The sequence below is a fragment of the Lipophrys pholis genome (genome assembly GCF_963383615.2).
Source record: "Lipophrys pholis genome assembly, chromosome: 18".
In the NCBI taxonomy this organism is placed as follows: domain Eukaryota; kingdom Metazoa; phylum Chordata; class Actinopteri; order Blenniiformes; family Blenniidae; genus Lipophrys; species Lipophrys pholis.
The window spans coordinates 18,192,576-18,218,138 of NC_137646.1; the positions used below are offsets into that span (position 1 = coordinate 18,192,576).

Here is a 25,563-nt window from a genome sequence, read left to right on the forward strand (position 1 = left end):
GTTACATTATTAACCCCACGGTTGTCTCATATTGCCAATGTTTTGCTTGGATGTTACGTGCAGGTTGTTGTTGAGCTGCTGTGTCAAGCTGCATGAGTATTACAGTTAAATACACTATATAATCTGCCCGTTGCCCACACCTCTAAAGGTCATGTACAACATCATGAATATGCATATCATGGTGCTTGCCTCTGTTCCCACACATACATATAGAGTAGTTTGTTCAATCCATCAAGTAAAACAAATCATATCAGTTTCCTTTCTCTCCAAAACTTCTGATGATCATCTCTGCTGTGCCACAAATGGTCTTTTACAATTTTCACACTTTATTAAGTTCAGTTGTTGACAAGAACACATCAACCAAACAAGTCTCTCAATCTTGGCCGATTTATGAAGTTATTTATGGAACCTATGTTGATCAGTGACAGCTGTTGTGACCTTCAGCTTGGGAGTGACTGTCAACACTCTCGCTCATATATTTTGTGCTGCCTCTTCATCACAGTGGTGTATATCTATGTATATTGCAAGTTTGGGGTTTGTTTTTCAGGTTTACATTTGAGCATTTCCACCATGCAGTACGTGCCAGAGCGGGTCGGAGCGGGAGGGTACAACACAGCAAAGTGCACCCAGACTCTGTCTTGCGGTCCCAACATAGAAATTACAGTTAAAATGTAGGTGGGGTTGTAAAAGACGCGGGGACGCGTCGGGCGAAGAACGAACGGATGGCAACTCTGCGGCCATCCGAGTCGTTCTCTGCGACACAGCACAAACTTTCGTATTGTGAACAGCAGCGTCCAGCTCCTGCTGAATCTCCTCCTCTCCTGTTACTGAGAGGAGCGTCTGCACCTAATTGAGAGACCGCAATGTTGTGTCACACGCCCACGTTTCAATAAACCCAGTTAACAGAACAACCAGTTAGCTCAAAGCGACATATGTAAACAACAATGGAAGGGTTTTGGACCGATGACATATTTAAATATTGCGGGCAAGTTGAGAGTGACGATTGTCACTACCAATCAGCAGACGGCTGCGTTGCCGCTCCTCCTCACAGACCCGTTCCTCAGTGCTCAGTACCTCAATGGAGGGGTGACGGGAAAAATTTTTTCCAATTTCAAATTGATACCTCTGCCATGAGATTAAGCCCACCAGGATGCTGAAGTTCAGGAAAGATGATGCGATTTTGTAAAAGGATTTGTGAATCTGCCGTTTCTGTCACTGAATGAGGTTTCATATCAGTTTCATAGCACATATTAGTTTCAGTTCTCTCGTGATTTCGCTTTAGCACAAGGTTATTCATGCTCACACTGGTTGGACTGAATGCCTCTGAGCTGTGCAATACACTAGTGCTTAACTCAACAACAACAAAAATGCAGCTTTCAAGACATTTTAAGATGCCCTCGTTTTGATTATTCTGACTTAAAATGGTGGTTTAGAGCTTCTATGTGTGCATGGCTCTATGTGTCATTGAGTAGAGGACAGGGATACCACTGCAAACACCCCCTCCTTGTATGCAAATACCTTATCCAATGCCATATTTCATGCAAATGCCTGTCATCGTATATTTTCAAATGTCATTTATATGACAGTTGTAGCACAAACATCCATAATGTTTTGACTTGGGAGAAGAAAAAAAAAAACGAATAGGGAGGAAAAAAGCACCCGCGATCTCAGTCATTGTGAATTCTGGCCACAGTCGGAATAAGAGAAGGTCAGTGCGACTGAACTCCTGTTCCAACAAAACATGATGGTTTTATTAAACCCGGAATACATGTTTGATGATTAATGTTGCTGTGGAAATACATAAGTAGGAAAATGTAAAACAACGCTTTCCTTGACAAAACAGTGTAGAGTTTGAGGTGGAATAAAAGTCTTGAAGTTAAAATTAAATACAACTGAAGTAAAAAATAAAAGTGAATTCCTCTGCTAGACTGTGAAATTTCTGGGACCTTGGCATTTACCGAGCCCTCAATGTCATTGTCTGCAAAAGTGCTCAGGATGATGTACTAGCAGGAAAGTTTTAAATTTAAAATGTAATCAGCACAATCACCACAAGCAATCAGTTCCTCTTCATTTCACCTGATCGAGCCCCCCGCTAAAGCAAGCCTGTTAAATGGAGCATCTTATCAGGCCTGGATTAAGCTTTGCTCTTGATTAACATCTGTAGTCTGAGTTTAGAATGTCAAAGTTCAAGAATAGGAAACAAATATTATACACAACATCTGTGCAGACTGATGATTAATATGTAGTGTTTAAAAAAGAAAAAAAAAAGAAATCAAAGGAACTGGATGCCCTTGTAGTGTTTTACCAGGATGGATCAATAAAATAGACTCATTTTAAATAAAAGATCTGCATGAAGATAAATACAAATAAGGTTTAGTCGTTGCTTTTGGGAAAGGTGGAACCATATGGAAAACAAACTACTGTACAATCAGATAAAACAGCATGGGAACGTGCACAATTATATAAACATATAGCTTAAATATATAATTTATGTTCATATCAACAGCTACATCCATAAGATTGATCATTTCTGTGCAGTATTAAATTTGTAGCAGCAGTTGGTTTTCCACTGTGATAACGCCTAATATCATATCATCCCTCAGTAACTCAGGCTCTGGTTATACATCGACATTTATAAGTGAAAACGCAAAACTCTCATTGTGTTTTGGAGGCTTGGTTACCCGACAATGGTGCTCGAAGCCAATGTAAATGCAACTTTTTGAGAATGGCTCCCAATGTGAACGTTTTCGAAAACGCCTCGTGTCCATCTCCGTGTAGAAGGCAGAAATCACAACTTTTGCTGCGACCACAGACAAAGTAAGATAGACGGTAACAACAATGCCGGCCTCCACTTGGTCGTCTGTTCATACGAATATCCGCATACTCACCATTGTTAATGTTTACAGAGTATTGTTCTCTGCACACGTGTGTGGTTTCTTACAAAAGCAAACAATAGCACCCACTAGTGGCCCAACATGCTAATGACAATCATCTTCAGTGTTTCTGCCATTTCCATGTGAAAGGACATTACTTTCAAAATGTTGCCATGTAAACACAAATCTTTCTGGAATCACTATAACTGTGTATTTTCACTTGAAACGTATAAACGAGGCCACACATATTGATAAGCAAATCCAGTGACTGGCTGTAATTGCTTCGACTGTCTGAATTCAACCTGCATTCAATTAACCTTTCATTTCAGTCCTGCAACAAGGTTGGAATTACTTTCACAATGATAATTTAAAGCGGTAATAACAATATTACAAATGGCCAGACTGGTGTTCTTCAACAATCAGTTGACTGAGAACCAAGAGGCAGCATACTGCGTCCGGGAGTATCACAATAATGTGTTGAGACTCGGTGCAAACAGAAAAAAGGACATTGCAGCACTGGCTGGTTATTGTAGCTCACTGAGATGCGCAAGGACAATAAAGGGCACTTTTTAATGTGTTGCACCACAGACAATCTTTCAAAAAGACTTTTACAAGTCAAGATGACAAATGTGACCTACACCTTGGTGAAATAACCACAGGTGAAACCAAAAAGAAAAGAACACCTGGAAACAGATTCTGTTATAACATGGACAGACTTGCTTGCTTACATTGGCTGTGATGGAGGTTTGCTCAGGATGGTTAATATGTAGAGAGGAATTTGAAAAAAAGGAATAAAAGGCCTGTAACTATTTGGTGTTAATTTAACTTTTTTTTTTCCCTTTTGATATATGCAGCAAACCATTTATCAGATATTAGAAGGTGTAAAATATCTGAACTTACTCAACATATTTTGCAAAACCCTTTTCCCACATATTGATTACTTCTGTTCTAGGAAGTATTTGAGGGACAGGAAGCTGAGGGAAAATAAAAACACCTTAGGTCCAAGCAGATTTAAAATGAGAAAACAATATTTACGGTCATTAAGCTAAAAGATAGTTCGCTCTCACTAAACATAAACCTATAGAAACATTAATATTACAATTTAAAATTCCACACAGCACTGGATGAAAGGCTGTCAGATATCAGACAAAAAAAAGTCTCAGTCACAACAAGTCTGGGTAAAGTTTGTCTGCTATTATAAAGTTGTCGAAAAAGAAAACGGTTTGGCAATTAAAGGACGCACCCTAAAATTGGAGAGAAATGGCTTCAAGAGACTGCAAAAAATCAGAACTACACAGATGCAATTCCAGGTGATTACCACCTACAGAGAGGTGATGGAGACTAATACAGAAACCCACAGAATAGCAGAGCTGGCGACAACCACAAAAGCAATAGTATTTGTGCTGAATAAGGGTTTTGCAACAGAGACAGACCTTCATGGAAATGAATCCCACATATATATATATTTTTTTTCTTCTTCTTCAAATAAACAGTACCAAAATGCTTTGCAAAATTAAAATAGGCTTTTGTTTGCAGTCAACCCAATTTGATAGCGAAAACCCACAAAAGGCACTGTTGACTGACTCCACTGTGAACATTTGATGAATTTCAATGTCACTGTAGTTGAGTTCATTTGGGAGCAGGCAAACCGAGCACACACGGTCCACATCCAGACAATAAAATGTCGGCCTGTTCACGGAGGCGTGGAGAGGTGAGAACACCTCCCCGGTACATCCTCACACACATCTGCGCCCATGCTCTTAAAATGATGTTTCTTTAGCGGTGGAAATAGGTCAGCTGTGAATACCTGGCTCCCTCCTTCTCAAAAAAAAAAAAATAAATAAATTGCTTTAACACTCTTAATTAGCATTGTAGCTGTGTGGGTCTGAGGAGAGTGAATTCACAAACGTTGACTGTTTTGTTGATCAAAGCCTTTAATGTGTTGTCAGGAAGGGTGCACCATTCATACTTAAAGGACATGTCACTCGCAGGTTTTTAATTACTCCACAAATCTCACATTTTAGAAGCAGCTTTGTGAGAAACTGGGAAGGCACAATAATGCCAACTTGGCCCACATTTAGACACTGCCAACTTGGCACTCATTTAGACACTGAATCATTCAGATTGCACCACTGTGATTGCTTAATTAAATGTTCGGCTGTGTAATGACTTTGCTTGAAAGGGAATTAAATGTCTAAATGCTGCAGAATCCGCGTTGAGCTGAATAGAAATCAATTGAACATAGTGCAGGAACCAAAGGTGTTTTCCGACTTTGTTTAGGGGGAGCGTTCTATATTGATGCCGTCCCTCAGTCACTGAGTCAAAAGCTCATTCCTCTTGGTCCAAAGCATTGATTGCTGGCGTGCAAACAGTGCTTACTTGGTGTTTTCCGCAGGGGTCCAGCAAAGCAGTTCCTTAAATGTTGACATAACACTGTATGTAAACTGCATTTAGATGTTAAATCACTTATACTGCCATCCACCCATCCATCCTCTCTATCTTTTCATTCACGTTCGGGTTGCTATGGCTGGAGCTAATCCCATTGACAACAGTGCAGGGCACACATAGAAGAGGGAGTAGAGACCAAGACTCCACATCTATGCACCTTTGGTCATTTTAGAGTCACCAATTAGCCCGAGGCCCTGTCTACTCAACAGTGTTTCAGTGAAAACATTTGTGTTTTTGTTTCACAAGAGTTTTTACTTTTACATGGCAACATTTTGACAACATTGTCCATCGACACAGGAAGGGCAGAAATGCTGAAAATGATGTAGTAAGCATGCAGAACCAGCAGAGGGTGCAGTAATGAAGTTGATTGCTATTACGAGTAACTCAACTAGAAAACTACCAAAACCCAGGAGAATATTGACTTGTAGTCAAGACACTGTGGAGGCCGCCATAGTTGTTATTGTCCATCTACTCACACATGAAGGACTATTTACTATGCCCATTTTGCAACTGTGTTCTGAGTGTTCTCAAAAGATTCCAACTTGGGAGCGGTTTTCTAAAAGTCTCAAATTCCTTTAATCTAAACGGACACCACAAAATGCAACAAAGGTTTTTGTTGTGTAAACGGAGCCTGAGAAGAGGATTTCCGTATTGCGAGGGGAAACCGCAGCCCCCAAAGAAACATAAACCGACAGAGAACATGCAAAGTGCACACAGAAAGCCGATTGGCCGGGTTCGAACCTCCGTCCTCTCATTGGGAGTGAACTTCTATGCCAGCATTATCCCATGTGCAGTCACAAGAGCTGAAGCGTTTCAAACCAGATGTTTAGCAAAAACGAAGGGAACGCCCTTAAACAGGTCACCAGTGAATCACTGGACTAACGCAGAGATGTATTCCATCACTCAATGACCCGGCAAGTTTGACTTAAAATTTTGGAAGGAAGCGGCTTTACTTGCAGACGTGTTGACACATCACTGTGCTGCCAACTGAAAAAAAATAAAAAAATGAATAAATAACGCAAGCTGCTCTTGTCTTTACGGAGCAAATAAAGAAACTCGACATTTTATACACATTGTCATGTCAAATCCTCAAAGGCCAATTACTTCGCGAACACATTTCACAAATAGTTTGCATTTACAAATCATATCATTCCATTGTTGACTGCTAAATGCAAAAGCATGGACACTTTTTTTTTATTTTTTTCAAAATAACTTTTAGCATCAAAAATCATCAGTCCCACAGCATATTTTCAGAGTGTTGTACCATAAGAGCCTAAAGGCAGACATTAAAACCCAACCCACATGGAAATAGTTCTTGAAAGGAGTGCAGCCAACTAATCTTGCAAACATTTGATTGAACCAAAGACCTTTAGAAACCGCCAAAGCTGGGAAGGGCACACAACTCCTAAAATGACAACCGATTATCAAACTGCCTCTGGCTCGAGACACTGTAATCCCCCAGATGTTGCAGTCTATGAAATATGAGCGTCTGAATTAGATCTCTCAAACAATGTCGGCTTGTCTGCATCCGTAAACCCCCAGCATTTAAGTCACAAAATTAAGTTGACCTCGTTGGGAAGCTTAAGGACATGTAACAAAGCCCCTGGCAGTCTTATTACTTCATCTGCTTTCATCTCATCTCCTCCATGTAATAAGTTTCCACTCTAGCAAGACCACTGGGGCTAATAAGGGTTTTATCTGCTTTTGATATTAGATATTAACACCTCATCAAAGTTAAGCCAGCGGTAGGCTCTCGTCCTTCCTCCAAATTTACATTAGCCGAACAATGTCTCAAAAAGAAATCTTATCAAATTCAAATTAAGGGCGACTTGAATAGCTCGAAGGATACTGCTACCCATCACTCAAGGAACATGTAATTTGGTTTTGCTGGAGAAGAAAAGCACGCTTTGTAAATCACCAAGATCACTTTTGTGTGTGTGTGTGTGTGTGTGTGTGTGTGTGTGTGTGTGTGTGTGTGTGTGTGTGTGTGTGTGTGTGTGTGTGTGTGTGTGTGTGTGTGTGTGTGTGTGTGTGTGTGTGTGTGTGTGTGTGTGCTACACCGTTAATAGTTTGAATTTGCTCCTCATAATCCCGAGTCAAAACAGAGCGCGTCCCCAGCATATGAATGATGAATGTTTTGCCGCTGGCTATGAAAATAATTCTGAGTGACACAATCAGGATTTGCAGTTTTGAAAACTCTATAAATAGCGTCTCCATTCGGGCAGTCTCTGCGATCCTCACCTGAGGGGAAACACATTTGGAGCATGTGTGTTGTTTTCATCAGTTCAGGTTGTAACCTCGGGGTTAGCTGTGGTCACCAATAAATTAAATGCACAACAATACACCTACGAACAGCCGACGATGTGTCTCAAATTATTTTCATAAAGTGGATAGTTAAAAATAAAATACTGGGGAAAAAAGAAAATACCTACTGATGTTTTGAGTCTGTATGTTCTTTTGGGAGCATTATTCCTTCAACAAATTCTCAAAGTAAATCCGGCATCTAGAGTGAGAGTGCAAAGGTTTCAGAATTCTTATCATCCCTCGTGGCATCCTTTGTCAGGTTGTATGAAAAAAAAAAAAAAAAAAAGAAATATTAACTGGAAAATATAGCTTGGAGAGATAGAAAAATAAATTACTTCAACGTGGCAAGGAAAAAGAAGATTGTGAGATTTATCAAGTCAAGATGGAATTGCCGGCTAAGTCTGTGCCCCTACCTTGAAAAATTAAAGAGAAATCAGAAGCCGGGGAGTGCGCGGAACGATTGGGATGTAAAAATGTGTGAGCGGGTGTTTGCGAGAGTCTGAGGAGACACTTGTTCCCTCAGTAATCTGTTGTCGAAATGCTATTTTAGCTCTGGCGGGACGTCTACAAAGTAAAGAAGCCACATGTACGAAAATGTAGACATGGTGTGATAATTATTCCAGCATATTCAACTGCTATAGTCCACAATTAGCTGACCTGTACTCTCCGCTCTTTTAGCACTCAACAGATTTTGTGTGAAACAGCTTGACTGGCAAAATCTATAATTGTACAGATAAGTGAACATGTTAGCTAGATAAAGGTTAAACTATCAGGGATATGTTCTCCATTCGTCTAAAGCCAATTTTACACATTCAGCTCAAGCTATACTCGGTGGGAAAACGAAGGGGGGGGGGGCGCAGGCTGGCAAGTCAATATTGATTGATCTGGAGCTTTAGCAATTACCTCCATGTGCAGAAGACCATGTTAAGGTCAGTATTATCTTAGCTCATTTTATGGGTCAGCGCTCTGGCTTTAGCTGAAATAAATTAATGGGGTAAACACTTTGGCTCACCTTGATGAAATTTACAGCAAGTGTAAAAGCTTTGCATAGGTGGCAGGTACCGTACACCGGATTGACCCTTGGTATTTTTTGCTCAACCCTCATGAATTAGGGTGGTGAAATCCAGTCTATAAATAACACTGACCGTAAGGGGGCAATAATATATGGTGAAGATACAACAAGGCCATTCCATTCGTCTATTTTATAGTATACACACGCTCGTTCGGCTGAATGCTGACACGACTCGCGCAGTAACTCAAAATGAGTCCACAATGATGATGATATTTATGAAGTGCTGAAAACAAATCGATATGTGTAAGAAGTCCATAATTTCATTTATTGTAACTCAAAGTTGTGAAAAACAAAAAGGAACAGCATTTATATCCCGGGCCGAGCAGTGAATGACTCATACGCAGTTTTCTCAGACAAGAAAAATGAAATATAGATACATACAACCTGAAATATAAAGCCTGCACCAGAAGGAACAGAAAGTTAGAATCTGCTGAATATTGACGAACATTTTTTTTAAAAATGTAGACATACAATCAGACATTATGTGAAATAATTCAAAATTTGATAATTGACTCAAGTGATTATTATTTTATTGGACACGGCACCTCAAAAAGAGGTTACCCCTCACGTTTCAAGTAATAAATAAATAATTGGTCTCGATTGTGCTCTCCAACCGAAGTTGATGGTTCAATTCAAGTCATCTGAACTATGTTTCATTCATATAGTGTTAATCATCACATACTGTAGCGATCCAATGATTCCTTACATTTGATTATATTGCAAAAAATAGCCTGTGAATACATTATACTAAATTATGAAAATATCATATTTTGTTGTATATTTGATGATATATTTTAAATGTTAACATATGAGCGAATTTACAGACACTGAAGACTGGGATTGACTACACATCCAATAATTTGTATAGGTGCTACTGTGAGTTAAAAACACGTATTGTATTTGAATATTTTGCAGCATTCTTGGTAAGAAAATATGAGGCATATACAATTGGGCTGTTACTGGACTTTTGACTCCTGCTGTAACAGATCCAGACTCAGATATGTTGGCTTTCTGCACTCGTTGGATTTGAAGAGAGTAAGAGAGAAAATAATAGGACAGAGAGTAACAAACATACAAATAACTTGACATGTACAACTCTGAATTATGAATAAAGACTGAATCAAACTGTGGTCCCAACAATAATATGAAAAAGTGCAATGAACCACGATTTCACTATTTCAAAGTTCCATGTTTGTTACCACTACCACGCAGTTCTGCTTCTAGCTCCTGCCAAGTGCAATAACCCATACATTCCCCATAATGCTATTACACAGCAACGACTACACAGTGTCAACAACTCTCAATGCATTCATACGATGTACACTTCTTCTACGCGGCATTGCGCCCAAGGCTGCTATCATCATTTCAATCTAGGCTGAGAGCGTCAAGTAGCTCACTGTAAAGAACGACCGCGGCACACTGCAGTCAGTAGTAACAGTTGAGTCCTCATGTTGGCCTGTTACGTCCTGACACCTGTGTGTATTCCACTCGAGGGGGCCTATTAGTCACCCAAAACGTTCCATCAGCTCTCCGTGGATCGGAGTTCTTCTGTGGCCTTCAGGCGGCCTCGCAAACAGCTCCGTTATGTTCTTGAGACCAAAATGAATTCAATTTCCAATGCAGTGATCTCCTTAATGAAAAGTCAATGTCCCTCACTCATTGGCTGGCTCCCACGGGGGCAGTCAGAAAGATGAATTCATCACCAGGCTGGGGGAGTGCGCCCTGGGGGACACCGCCCCCTTTGATCAAACCGAATGCTACAAAGTGTGTGCAACCAGTCCTGCGTTATTACCCTGCTCGTGCTCCTAATGCGAGCTGACGAAGTAGGGGCGACAGTATTGATCTGATGAAAGTGCTATTTATATTCTCCCAAATGTTGTAACCAGTGATTACAAAAGCACTCGAAAATTGCAACCAGCCCACTCTCGGTTTAAGTGCAGGGAGCAAGCGTTTGCTTCAAATGAATGCAGTTTTGGCAGCTTTCTTTTTCCCGTGCAACTGTATTCAAATGCCACGTATCGAGGGTCACGCTTGCAAATTAACGTCTGAATATGACTCGGTTTTAATTTGCGTTACGGCGTTGTTCACATGCGCAGTGTAGGTTTTTCTTAGGTGCAGCTTCTGTGGAAATCCCACATTGTTGAGCTGCATAGCCGTGAACAGTTCAGAGGTTTTCTGATTATTAATAACACCATGTCTTGTCAGTAGCATAACCTTCCGATAAGGGGGACCTGAGGTTGTTGTCACGGCATGTGGTTAACAGTACCATAGATAAGCTTTAATCCCCACTAGGCTCAATGTAATGCATAGCAAACGTGATGGAAGCGCAGGACGTACACATGTGTAAACATCAGCCGCCGAAGCAGGAGGCTGCTGGAATTGCACAAAGCGGAGATGAGAGCGTGCGGCAGGCCGCTCGCTCGCTCACTCGTTTACAATGCAGATGTAATTCATGCTCATCACATTCATTATTCCATAAGCGCCACTCTTGTGAAGCTTTCACTCCCATGACCTACAGTAAGAAATCATGTGTAGTTTAACATGCATGAACGTATTCTACCCGTGGCGATGCGCTCATGAATAAAATACTGAAATATGGATCATTATTGACCTCATATGTTTAATGTTGGACCTTCACCCTGCAGAAAATCTGTAGATGTGAACGACACTCAGTGACTTCAGACTCCATACTGCGCTTCCTCGGTTTGAAAAAGAAAAGAAAAAAAATAAAATAAAAAGACGATTTTGAATCATTATGTTCAAGGAGAAAATGCACACTTTCATCTATCTCAACTGTAGATACATTTATACAATCAAAAGTGCAAAGAAGTGTTTACTATTTAGCTGAGTGAGCCTTTTTGTGTACTATGCATAGCTGATTAGCTGTGTCATTACCAGCTAAATGTGACTTAAACGATCTAATTAGAGCTGCAGCAATTTGTAATAATCAATGGCGTTGCAGTAAATTGATTTGTATAGATATGACTGAGTGCCGAGCACCCCACTTTGCACGCTTCCAGTGTCACATACATTTAAGGCTAGCGAAGACACACAATTATTTGTTCCAAAGATAGGATTATTTTTTTAGGTTCATTTAAGGGCACGTAAACAACTGATTAAAACATTTAAGTTAGCTTTTTTTTTTACTTCAATTCATTAATATTTGATTGTTAATGAAATACCTGTCTTATCAAACCAAATAATGAATGAAACATTTTCAATTCGAGCAGAGCACACATGATAGATTATGTACATGTTTATATACAGTGTTTAAGTCAGTTTTACTAATTGAGCACTATATTTTTGTTTCCTCTGTCCTTTATTAGGATTGTTGCTAAGGTTTACTTAATTGGAAAAACAATGCATAAAGATTAATGTTGTCCAAAATTGCATTCAAATTATCAATGATGGAGCTTTAAAATGCCTGTTCTTCTATTCAGGGAATGCTTGAATAATTTGAAAGGCATGATAAATGTATGATATTTATTCATGCATCATTTTGCATATGTAGTGTTTTGATACATTCAGGGTAGTTATATTTCATCATATTGAGATAAAAAAAAATGTTTGTCAATTTCAAATTAAAAGGAACATATGTCATTTTCTTTTAATGTGCTGGACATCAGGAGTTATATTTTAGATTGCCAGAAACAGCATTTTAAGTCCAGGTATTAACAGAAATCACTGACTTTATTTCAAGGTTTAATAAATACATGTAGAGTTACAGTTAGGGTTGTTTCATTAAAAAAAGATTTACAAAGTGAAAGTTTCCTATCCCTGCAGTCGATGGTGTGCTCTTCAGTCTCCACATTGTTTTTTTTTTCGTTAATGGTTGCACATTTTTATGACACAGTTTGTTGCAGATGGCAGAAAACCTTTAATAGGCTGAGCCCGATCATGTTACTGACTGTTAACTGCCAATTACCCTCATAAGTTGTCAAATTCTCCTCAGTGTGTGATGTGTTGCTGCCATCAAATCAAAAATGACCATATACTGTGCCCATTAAATATTAGATTTCAGTTTTTACATGTATGTTATGTATATGCTATTCCCAATATTTTCATATTTTATGTACAAAACTGCATCCCAGCTTTTTATTAATCTGGGTTGTATGTATAAATGTGATGATTAAACATACATGTAGGTCTATACCACCTACTTTATTACATGCACAGTCAAATCATGATGATTTTATATAACAATAAAATATCTGTTCAAGTTCGAATTCAAGCTCAACTGTATTACATTAAGTTATGTTTGTATATTCGACATGCATAGAATGTGGCGGTATATTGCAGTCCTGCTCTGAGCGTTGCATGTCTGCTACCTTCAATCATGAAATTTACCTCACTTGTTGAAGATAGTTATGAGAGTATCTCTGCGTCCGTGGGAAAATGCAGACCATTCATACAAACTGTAATTTATGGGCTCCTCCACAGATAGAGGATCGGTGCTCATCTCCGTCTCCACTGTGCGAGTCTTTCCCTGCCTCTAATGTGGCTGTACTGCCCATAAACAGACATTGAGTGATTAGCGCTGCTCTGCCATTGACATCATTTGCATTTTAATAGACCATAATTACAACTCAGGGAAAATAAATTGCAGTTTGAAGAATGTTTGAATTACTCCAACTCTGTGGCTCTCCTTGTGAGATAGCTGTGAGCATATGCAGCAGCTACTTGGATAGTTAATGTCAGGTTCACAATTGTAGAGCGAAGCAGGACTGGAAATGGGGAAAACGGCACTGGGGAGCTATAATTTGGACAGTGTTAATGCCATTCATAGAGTAAATGATAGATTTTGATATTGGACATTTTCTATTATTAATGTTTGAAACAAAACTTTGAAAATGAAAACTGAACAGGCAATGGAAACTGGAGCTACAAACAGCTGCCGATATCCGTGGAGCGACTAGTTCTGGGCTGAAATATGTGACCTTTCAGATATAGATCGTGACACAAATCACAAAGCCACTCCGACACCCTCCTGTAGTTTTCTTTCTTCCCTTATTTTTCTGATTTCTCATTAATATCTATGATAATTGCTGTTTGTACGTTTAATATCCCCCAGTTGGTCTTATCATCAAACCTCACCTGCTGGGATGTGACACATTCACAGGATTTGCTGAGGGATGTCTAACCCTGGCAGTTAAAGCCCATGTGACCCCGTAAGCAAGAGTGACAACACAATAATACTCCCCCACGTCTAATCTTTCATTGGTGGATTATCAGATTACAGGCCCCAGTTGTTTATGGGCTTGGTGACTATCGAAAAAGTTGATCTGTCAAGTTTATCTTACACTTGTCGTATCAAGTCAGTGTTGGACCATACAGTTGGCTGTGGATGGAAGATAAGGCTGACATCGCTGAATGGAACCTTTGGAAAATGAGAAGCAAGGCTTTTCTTCTTACTCCCGCCACGATGCACTTTATCTGGTTTAAGAAATGGACCCAACCAAAAGTATTACCGCTCCTTTGGATTCACTTGATTTCTTTGACCTCTTTAGTGTGGCCTCTTTTCTTCTCTCGTTTTTTTTTTTTTTTTTTTTCTGAAGTCAATATCAGAAATCATCCACCAGTTTAACACTCGGGTTAGTGGTCTGGAATCACAAGTTCTCAAAGGAGGACGTAATCCACTTTCTTTCAAGCTGCCCCTTTGTGGTGTTTCAAAGACTTGTTCTGGTTTGGGTTTCCGATCATGCGATTGTTTTGGTGAAGTAACAGGCTGGACGGACTCTATTGCTGAACCTTTGGACGAGGTTCACTAATTCAGACAAACGGGTTTCTTTCTTTTCCAAAGCTGTGGCCGTGAAGGTCGCGGCTCCTTCCAACATGACTGTCAGACGTTATATATGGGAATAACAGCAAGGAATAAGATTGCTATCTTTTTAAATCTGGTCTTATCGGATTTGCAAGCTAAGGTGTAAATATTTTGACGTCATCTCTGGAGGTTGGAAAGTTTCCAATTAATTGAGAAAGCTCTACTATGAGAACAGAATCACATTTGAGCGTAAATAATTCATTATATTGCTATAAAAGCTAGAATGTCCATAACTTCCATTTGTAATAAAATGCTTTAAAGTTAACTTCACATATAACACTGAAGGAAAGGTTGGTACTGATTGAGACTTTTTTGTAGTTTTACACATGAGTTTCTTAAATACCTTAAACACTATTGATTACATTCATTCCAGGGAGTCACCTCAACAACTAGATGAATTCTAAGATATGAAGCAGATTGAAGTAGAACATAAATACCCTCTGTACCCATCACCTGATCAAAAGTGTACATTGGTTTTTTTTCGGCCACAACATTTTCCATCAGAGCTCACATGACATATATTATTTCAAGGTTTGTCAGTAATATGTTTTAATTAACCATTAGTGAAAATCTATATTTCCATTCTATGTTATTTTTCTGTGCATGTATATCACTATATTCCATGTTATATTATGCTAAGATTTAACAATAACAAGTGATGATTATCATGTGAAACATGTAAATTACATTTTTCTTGTAAACATCTAAAACAAAACAAACTAAATCTTACAGTACAATTGATACCAAACGAAAAAAGTCAGAATTGCAATGTGTTTCAAAAGAAAAACAGTCTTGGAATTCACATAGAACACTGTATGTGGTGTACACTGTTTCAGTCTTTGTGTAAAAAAAAAAAAGTATATTCACAGGGTATGTGAGTTTCCCAGAACCCTGCATTAGCTAATGTCTGCTTGCCATATCCTCCTCTTGCGGTATTTAGTGAAATATATTCATCAAGCAGAGGCTGACTGTTTGGGAATACATGCCATCATTGCAGTGATTCATTTAAAGGACCTTTGAGTGTTGGGACACCGTGCCAAAGAGTCTTAGTTTGAATTTATATGTATAAGCGCTAGTCTTATATTTTAGACGAGTAACAGCAGAACACCCTCCTAAAGGGAAAATAATAATTCCTCTGTCCCACCCCCATCTTATTTATTGCACGGCACGCACGTTTGTCATTTCCAGCCAGTGTGATTATTCACCTGGCGAGCATATTATTCGAGCAAATACCACAGCTATAACATTTTTTCCTATTTCATTGTAGGGGTTTGATGAGAATGCGCCGGATCCCATTTTCCAAAATACTGAGTATTCTGTGCTACAAGAATATGGCTTCCCTGATTACATTATGCCGTCGAGTTGTGTTTAGCCACATGTGCATGACTTGCAAGTAAAATGTACAAAAGATTTTTGCTCCTGCATCATTTCAAGTGGGGAAAAAAGATGGAAATAGAGTTAAACACACTCACCTTCATCTCATTATTAACATAGGTTAAATCCTCCGTGTCGGATTTTGTCAGTCTTGACTGTCTTATTTAAGCAGGTCCTTAAAATACCAAATGGTCAATAATTATGGTGTTGTGACTCATTACCTGTGGTTATAGGACAACCTGGCAGTGAATCAGTAATACTTTGCTTTTTTTCCTGTCCTGAATTGTACCTGATAACTTTAAAACAGTATTATTTACCTCTAGAATTTTGTTTAAGAATCACGAGTTAAGCAAGGCGTAGGTATCTCAGGTGGCTGCAGCTAATCCAAGCAGGTGATGAGTAAAGGCAGTGTCTACCACGGGCAGGTCAGCAGTTCATCACAGGGCAAACACACGAAAACACACACACACCTCGATCGGTCATATTTCTTTTACTTTTTTTTTTTTTTTAACTGTGAGAGGATACTGGATTATCTGGAGAAAACAATGCATTCACAGGGAGAAAAATGCAAACCCTGCGCACAAAGATCCCTTAAACTTGGACTCAAACTGGGGTATTTTTACTGTGAGGAAAGAGTGCTAACCACTTAACACTATGCAACCCTAATTAAATGTTCTCCCAGTAAACAGAACTGTTCTCATTCCAACAGCTTACAACACACCATTTTCAAGACGAGTATTGTTCTTTGATACTAAAAAGACAAAAAAGGACCTAAGTCACAACTCGAGACAGTCTGTAGCACAGATGTCCGCCACATGGAGTGGACGCAACTCATTTGTTGCACTTTGCAGTTTTTTATTTATTTCCTAGGTCTGATATAGGGAAACATCTGTCACCTTTTGCCTAAGTGCCTGCTTGCATGATACATGGAATGTGTTTCAGAACAAAACACCCCCATATTGTCTGGCTCTCTCCTCCCAAGCTCAGGTGCAGCATCCTGTTAGGCATTTGGAAAGCCCTGCTGTTGCCACAGAGCAGGCAGGACCCAAACACCTGGAGACCTTAGTGTGTGCCACCAGAATTAACAGTCAGTGCCAAACCATCATTGTTTTGTGTCGCTTTTCAGCGACATCACACCTTCCGCTCACTTCAATGAAGGCCTGATATGAAAGTCATGGCACAGTGGTTATAATGCCTGAAGCGTAATATTAAATTAAGTTGAATGGATTTAGGAGATAGCTTCTTATGAGACTGAAAATACACAAATCTATGCATTTTGGATGGTGGCTGTTTGTTCTGTTGAATAAATACAAAAAACTTTAATTTTAAAGCAAATGAATAGAAGCCAGAATTAATTTAGTTATGTTTGCTTGGCCGAGTCTGTAAAACCCTTAATTGCTCCTGTCCCCATCCCATAGTCCTTTTCTGAATGACTGTCAACCCTCTCCCGATGTAAATTAATTAAATTGGCACAGTGCCACACTTGTGAAACAAAATCTGATGCTCATGTCTAAAGTGTCACCCAAGATAATGGATGTAGGAGAGGTTTCCAATTCTCTGAGCCAAGCCACAGAATTCACCAGTAGCCATATGATTTCCCGTTTCTGTGGCACTCACTAAATCAACACACTCGACAGAAGCCCGAGGATACCTCCGCACAATCATGCATGACAACATCAAAGCTTTTCTTTATAGCCTCCCCTCTTCATCACCCCACAAATCCCATACCCCTCTTAACTGCTTTTTAGAACTAAAATCTGTAGTACCATTAGAAATATCTTGTGGTTAGAGCAAGCAAATAAACCTGTCAGTGGTTTCAGTCACAGTTGACAACTTTGTTCAAGGATGCTTTTATCCTTGCATAGGTGTGATTTGCACAAGGATTACTGGGAAGCGTCACTAGTCTGTTATGTGAATCTTAGAAAAATGCTAGAAAAGGTTCCACTTCCACAACCATTTTTACTATTCTGTGCTTTTTTTTTTTTTCTTAATTGCTTGTCTTTGTTCCTGCGTCTACATGTTGACACGCATCAATCTGTAAAATGTCGGATGAGTCAAATCCCCAGATTTCGACGCACAGGATGTTTCAATGATGAGCTGGATCTGTCATTGGGGAGCCACTCAGCACCCACAAACAGATTGAGTAGGCACCCAAGATGGATCTGTCGACACTTCATTCTACATATCTCTATTTAATGATATTATATTTCATTTCCAGAGCAAAGAAAAACACCATTACCCAAAGCAGTGAGTCGTTACAAGCCATTCTGCAACAGATTCCATTCCTCCTTGGTGGTACAGTAATTGAATCACAATGGCATATGACACAAAGTTTTAAAGTGATTGCATTTGTTTCAATTTGTTCTTTCCACGTTACATATGATGCCCAACTTTGCACAGTTAAAACATGCCAAAGCATACATCTGCTAAGCAGGATCTACAGATTTTTATTATTTCAAAGAAATTGCATGGAGCAGAGAAGCTGATCTCATCAACATTGTACATGAAAAAAAAAAAAAATGGCCTGCCAGCAGGAAGGTCACATGAAATTCTCTCCAGGCAATATTTAGGTTGATTTCTCTATGCCCAGGCCCATATTGATAACTAACTTCAATGCATTTCTCTGGGAAGTGTGGTTAAGTGCTTTGAGAGCCATTGGCGTTTTGCAAACGTGTGGCCAGTTGTTTTGACCACAGATTGAAAATCAGTTATCATTTCAATGGGAGCAATATGCTCGCAGGGGTAAGGACAAAGAGGTCACCAGAAGTGGAGTAAGTGCTCCCTCAGGCACAAACACTGGACCATTCAAAAGGCCCCAAAGAGAGACCAGAGGAAATTGATTTCAGCTTTATTCCCGGTCAAATACTTGATGCACTGGTGGGGGCGACCCAATGGCGGACCTGTCCACTCATATTAGGAAACCATTTGGAAGATAGGGCCACATGTGAATGACCAGTCACACTATGAATATTGTGCCACAAAAAACATTATTTCAAACATCAGAACATCTCGAGGTCATCTGGTGCTTCTTTTTTTCTTCTGCCTGATGATCTTTTTGTTGAGACAAACCCATATCAAGTAGATTGCGGTAAGTGCACTGTATGGACTTCATTGGCAAAACTGAGCAGTGACTCTGTAAAATGTTTCTGGGGCGCTGTCATTGGCACAAATTACATAAAGACATAAAAGCTTTTGCTACCGGCTTCCTGCATTTTGACAAATGCAGGAACAGCATGCATTTTTATCCCCCCATTGATAATGGAGAGGGCTTTCAGGTCCCTCCATTATTCCCAAGAGGGGGACATGTACAGTATACCAGCAGTCTGCTTTGGTTTGACACTAGCGCCATTTACAGGTTTTAAATGGATTTATATTTATTTCCTCAACTTTTCAGTTGCAAGCAGAGAGGAAACCATTAATGTCACATTGACTAAATTGTTCCAGTTGCATGTCAATTTGATCTAGTCCATCTGCCCACTTTAAAATAAATATGTGACTGTTTGGAATTTATGTGACACTGAAAGTAAATAAACATGGTACATACTCAATTTCCCATAGAGATCCTTCCAGCAGGACTCATCAAAAACTGTAATCATTACAGGCAACTCTATATGGCTTTCTGAGACATGCTGGATAGCTCTCGAGCCACAAGAGGGAAACTATTGTTTATTTATAACCGTGGCTTCTGTTGGAATTTTCCTCTGTTACTTGAGAAGATAAAATGATCTCAACACGACCAGTGCATTGCCCATTGGCAAACATTTGCAATCCTTTCATTTCCAGTCACTCACCTAATCTCCATCAAGTTCATTGATCATGTCACAGTCAGCGCGGTGCCCTGTGGGGGCTCAAAACCTCAGACTGTGCACATACATGATTTATGTATGTCTTGTTCAGTATCATTTTTCAAATCAAGCTGATTTTCATGCAGAAAAAAAAAAGAAAAGAAAATGCCTTTGATTGATTGATTTATCTTCAACCACAATGCTTATGTATAACGCTACAGTATACGGCGGAAGACAAGTGTATCGGTATAGAAAACATGGCTGTACCAACCATTGCTATGTTGCTTCAACACCACGGACCTTGGGGCTTTGCTGGCTGCCAAGCTGCAGTCACCCACAGAGCTGTGTGCTTATTTTCTCTGCCCTCGTCTTGACCATATGGAGCACGAGGGTCACAGGGACACTGTGTATCACAGATTTTTCTCTGTGTGTGAGCCTACGTATGCACACTTGTGTGTGTGTGTGTGTGTGTGTGTGTGTGTGTGTGTGTACACACTTGCCTTTTTGCAGAACAAGCCAAATCTGCTCGCTGGTGTTTGTAGATTTGGCAGTGGGGGAGCATTGATTTTGTCAGCATTTGCATTTTCCTGCCAGCTAAGAATACTTTTATTAGCTTCCCCAATATAGATGCAGAAAACAGTTTGTAGACTTTATCACATTATGCTGTGTTAGAGCTAACACAATGGCTGCATTGTCCTCTCAGTTTATGTGAGGATTTTTATTTATTTATTTTATTTTTTTGCATTACATTCAAAAGTAAGAAGGGCCAAAGCTGATTGTATCCATGTGGTGGGAAGACCGTTCCATCATATAAAGTGTGGGGCAAACCTGAGATGATAAATGTTAATGCCAAAGGTCAGAGGCAGTCTATAGGTGCTCGATGATGAAGTGTTTCTCACTCCATTGCCAGCTGATATGGGGTCAGCTTGTCATAGATGACATGGTGACATAGTAGGAACCTCTCATTTAATCACCATATTAAGTCACTCACCACAAAGCCCTAATCACACTGCCGCTGGCCGATTAATCTGGGAATTTGATTTAGCAAGTGTCCATTCATCATAAGTGACTGTTTCAGTATGCAATCAATATGGTCCTTTTTGCACCTTGGACACTTAGACCTCAAGAGGTACACAGTCATGGTGTGAGGAGTGTTATGATAAAGTAAATGCTTGCCTAGGCCAAAGGGGGAAAGCATCAATCACAGACCACAGTCAACACTTTTCCTCAGGGTCTTCTGGTGTGTCCCTTTGGACAAGAAGGTAACATGCCTACCATGCTCATTAAAGCACCCATCAACAGTTGATATGAATAAATCACTTCTACGTCACCACTTTGCAAGAATTAGTCTCGACCACATTGAAACCTGGAGAAGATAAACAATTCCCACTCGTACTTGGGAGACATGTACTCATGCAACCTCCTTGTCTCTAGCCCTCTCTTTACTTGTACACAATTGTTTATATGCCTATATCTTGGACTAAGCAGTGTTACTAGTGCACCTTGTCAGTATCCCTTCATACTTTCGCTTGGACACACACTCCCCCCCCATACATACACTCGGCACGAAGCCGCAGGGCCAAGGCAGCTCTGCTCACTCAAGGGGAAAGTGAACAGCTGTGCCTGTGACAGCTGGAGCAGTCATGACATCCCTTCACCAAATATCAGGGATAGCTTTGGACACAATGGTGTATCAGCCGAAAGGGGTCCATTTACAACCTGGACGAGATGCCAGGGCTTTAGCCTGCGAGCTCACTTTTTCTTCCACGCATTTCCAGTGATAATGTGAGAAGTAATGAGTTTCTCCTTGGTCTGCAGCCCATATAATAGTCCCCCATTTGCTTCAAAACAAGCCCAATGGAGCAAATTAGATAATGTTGTGCCTGTGAAAAATGAGCTGAATACTAATGTTTATTTTTTGGAGGTCCGATTTCAATGATTCCTCATCAGATTCTCACCCGAATCGTTCATTGCTTACATTTTCTAATCATATCCTGAACAACATTTTGGTAATTCACTGAAGAGAGGGGGGGGGGGACACACAAAAAATAAAAAAAAAATAAACTCAATGCTTTAAAAAAGAAGTGCAGCACATTTGGAATTCAGCCTGTTTAACTGACACCGGTGGCATGTCAATCATCTCGTCTTACCCTGGAGATACATTAAGAATGCAAAATGTTATCGCTCATAAACATTTTCTCTAATCATCCCAGAGTTTGGGTTTTTGTTTGAAATATTAAAAATGATGGGTGTCTAAAATGTGTTAGAACCAGTCGTAATTGTGGAGGCAGCATAAAAAAAAAGAAATCAGTGTGCTATGCAAATGAGCATAATCACCTTCAGCCCCTTTAGCACCAGACCGATTTTAATTACACCTTAATTTCATGTATAAATACCCCCAATTCAGACGAGCTGCAGCAGTAAGCCCCAGCAGAATAGACTGTGTGGGAGGACTGTATAGGTACAGATAATTACAACTCACTGTTATGGACTCCTGATTATATGAGGTGGTGGCCAACATACTGTCTCACAGTGCCACTGAATGAACTTCATTGGGGTGATGAATTGAAGTATATCACAATTTCTGGCGGTGGTGTCAGGAGCTGAGCAGCTCTTTATATGTTGCCATAAAGCTTCTTTTCCCAGTTTTATCTGGGAAATGCTGTCGTGGCAAGTACTCCTCCCTCATAGGGAAAAGTTCATTGGTTTGAGTCTGGCCTCGTAAACCTTTTTGAGTTTGCTTTGTGCATGTGTGGGTTCTCTCCACGTGACTCTAAAACTACCCACAGGTGTGAATGTCAGCGTGTCTCATTGTTTGTCTCTGTGTTCGCCCTGTGAGTGAATGCAATCTGACTTTTGCCCATAACTAGCATCTAAACAGGATTGAAGACAAATGGAGGGATTTGGGCAGTTCTCTCTACATGACTCCCTTCTTTTTCGTGTTAATGCAAGATAACTTTATAGACAGCAGTTCTGACAGTCACATGGTTTCAGAATCCATAAAGTCAGAGTTAAGTACTTAAAGTAGCAGCTAGTTGCATGACACCATGAGAGGAAGCATGGAAGAACTGTATTTTCCCCTATCAGATGTTTTGAATGTTGGAGCCAAAATCCTTTGTTCACTCACCCTCATGAGGAAGGGGGGGGGGGCGAGGAGGGGGGTGAGCCACGTTTCTTTGAGAACAAAGAAACCATGTGCTCAACCCTGGAAAATTCGCCATTGATCACATGACCCCCCCCTGGGGGGCCCCCGGGTCCCCCCTCCTCTAGCTGCGGCACTGCAGCTCGACGGCAGGGGGACCCAAAATCCCGTCATCACCGGGTCACCGGCCCGGTGACGCGCAAGCCAACCCCGCGTGGATTGGCTGAACCACGGCCAACGCCGCGGGGAGCCCGGAAGACATCATAACGGTATAAATTCAGGCCCGGGAAGAGATCCAGCCTCTTCCAAAACGAAATCGCGTCAACCCAGACGCACCTTTTCGTAAGGAGACAAAGCGCCTCGTGTTAACGCACCTGGACCGGGCCTGAATTTTCTCCACCTCGCTGGACGAGCTCAAGAAAAGCGGGAATTCCCTTTATTTTTGGTTTCCCCTTCTTTTTTTCTTCCTTTTTTTTGTTTGCATCCTCCGGACCCCGAGCGCGCGCTGCAACCGCACGCTCGTCTGCAGACCGACCTGAGCATCGCTTCTTCACTCCCCCCCTCATCGCAAGAAGCTGCTGATCGCCCCTCGGATCACACTACGGGTTTCCCCTCCGTAGTCCACGTCAGGTCTCTATTTTCTGGGACGCCAGAGAACCGCCCGCGGCCACAAATCGACGGATTTCACCTGGCCACGGAAGCACGTTTCCCCCTCGTCCAACCAAGTAAGGCTTAGAGTCTGGGCAGGAATTAGAATAACGTGATATTATTATTGCTGTGTGTTTATTGTTGGTACTTGTAACTTTGGGACGCCGATCCCTGTTTCTGAGTACTTTTGTGTCTACGCGTGGACGGCCATCCACGCGAATCATCGCACGCACGCGCGAGCCTCCTCATCCTCAGCTCACGCTTCTGCTCCCAGAGTCCATATCTGCCTGAACAGCCGTTTTTGGACTCTGTACGTGTAAGCTGAGGCGGTCGCGTCAGTGTACACAGTCAGACACCCCCTCCTCTCTCCTCTCTCTCTCTCCTCTTCTCCTCTGTTTCCCTGTTCACTAACCAGCGCACGGTACGGCCGCCGCTGCCTCCAAGCGCCTCCTTTCAGTGCGTCCCTGGGACCGTGTGTAGTTCACTGCGGCTCGGATTTCTCGGCCACAAGGAATCCGGCGCGCTCCCGACGGCTACGGCCCGTGCGGAGCTCAGTGACGTCACGCTATCCCAGGCAGAGCACGCCGAGCGCCTCTGGTGACCGGGTGGGTAATCACATCGATTTCCTCGCCGGGTCGCCGAGCCGTTTGGCGCCCTCTGGTAGTCGCGTGGGTAATTGCAACCGCTCGTACCGCCATCTGGTGGTTGCATTAAGTCATCACAACTGCCCCGCGCGCCGACGCGCACCTAGTGGCCAGATCGGGTGATTACACCGGACCGCCGACGTCTACCTCCCTCTGGTGGACGTTCGTGGTCATTACCCTCTCACCAAGTCACGCCCCTTTCGCTCCACAAACCCGCACACACACACACACACATCGCTCCCCACACTCGAACACACACACACCCACTCACACACATCGCTCCCCCACAATCGAACACACACACACACACACACACACACTCACACACACACACACACACTTTATTAGCTGGCTTTGTTTTGTATTGTGTTGTTTTATGAGATCTTGCTTGATGTTTATTGATTAGATGTGATTCATAGATTGATGATTTAGGAATAGACGTTTGTTAATAAACACTTAATAGTTGAATTGAACGATTCTTGGTGGTTTTTGTGTGCTTTTCAGCGACAACTGCTGGTTGTAACAGTCAGTGCTCGGATTTACAGCCTTCCTTTCCTGCTTCAGTTAAATTGCGATTATCATTTCAATCAGAAATAATAATTTAAACATTTTAATTGAACTTTTTTTTTTAAGACTGATGTTTCGTTTAAGACCCTAACTTCAGCTGGTGCCCCGACTTTGATTAAGTAACGGTAATATTCAATTGATTAATAGTTTGAATGGTTTAAATCAATTTCAATGATTTTAACGCTTTGGGTAATTTAACACACCTAGGAGGCGTTGGCGAATGAATGCAGGTTTTCCACGGGAATAACCCGCATTGCTTTTAAATAATTTTAAGTGTTTCATCGCATTTTCTGTGGTTAATTACCCGCACTATTATTGATTGATCTGTTACCCAGTTAACCTAATCACAACTTGAATTGTCTCTAAGCTATTGTTCATTTATTTTTGTTGCAGATAGATAATTTGTATGCTTTATTAATTAATAAATTAGTCAATTTATTCAATTAATACTCAAGAGTGTTTTTAATCATTTTTAAGTGGTTTTCGTGCATCTCAGCATCCAATTATCCAGTATTATTAATTCATAAAGCGCAAGTTTATCCAATTAATAATCCTAACTGCATTTAATTCAATTTCAATGGTTTAGCTCATTCAAATAACTCATTGTATTTAATTAGTAAACCCCGACTTTACTTAATTAATTCCAACTCCTCCTTGATTACTCCCGATTGTTATTAGATAAATAACCAAACTTGTTTGATTAACAATCCATTCTAAATTACTTGCAGATCACCTTCGGTGGTCCACTCCACCGAAGTAATTCAGCCTCCCCTCAGTTATTGACTTACAAATCGCAGGTTTGTTTCATTGATAACTTGAATCATAGGTTGCTCTCCGTAATTTAATCATCACTCGTAATCAAGTACCGTTGTTCATTGATAGGTC

The 25,563-nt window shown here is 40.7% G+C and overlaps 1 long non-coding RNA gene across 1 annotated transcript in view; it reads left to right on the forward strand.

Annotated features, from left to right (window-relative positions):
• The window catches only part of LOC308123997, a 231,136-nt gene that overhangs the window by 189,551 nt on the left and 16,022 nt on the right, over positions 1-25,563 (forward strand). The window lies entirely within an intron of this gene.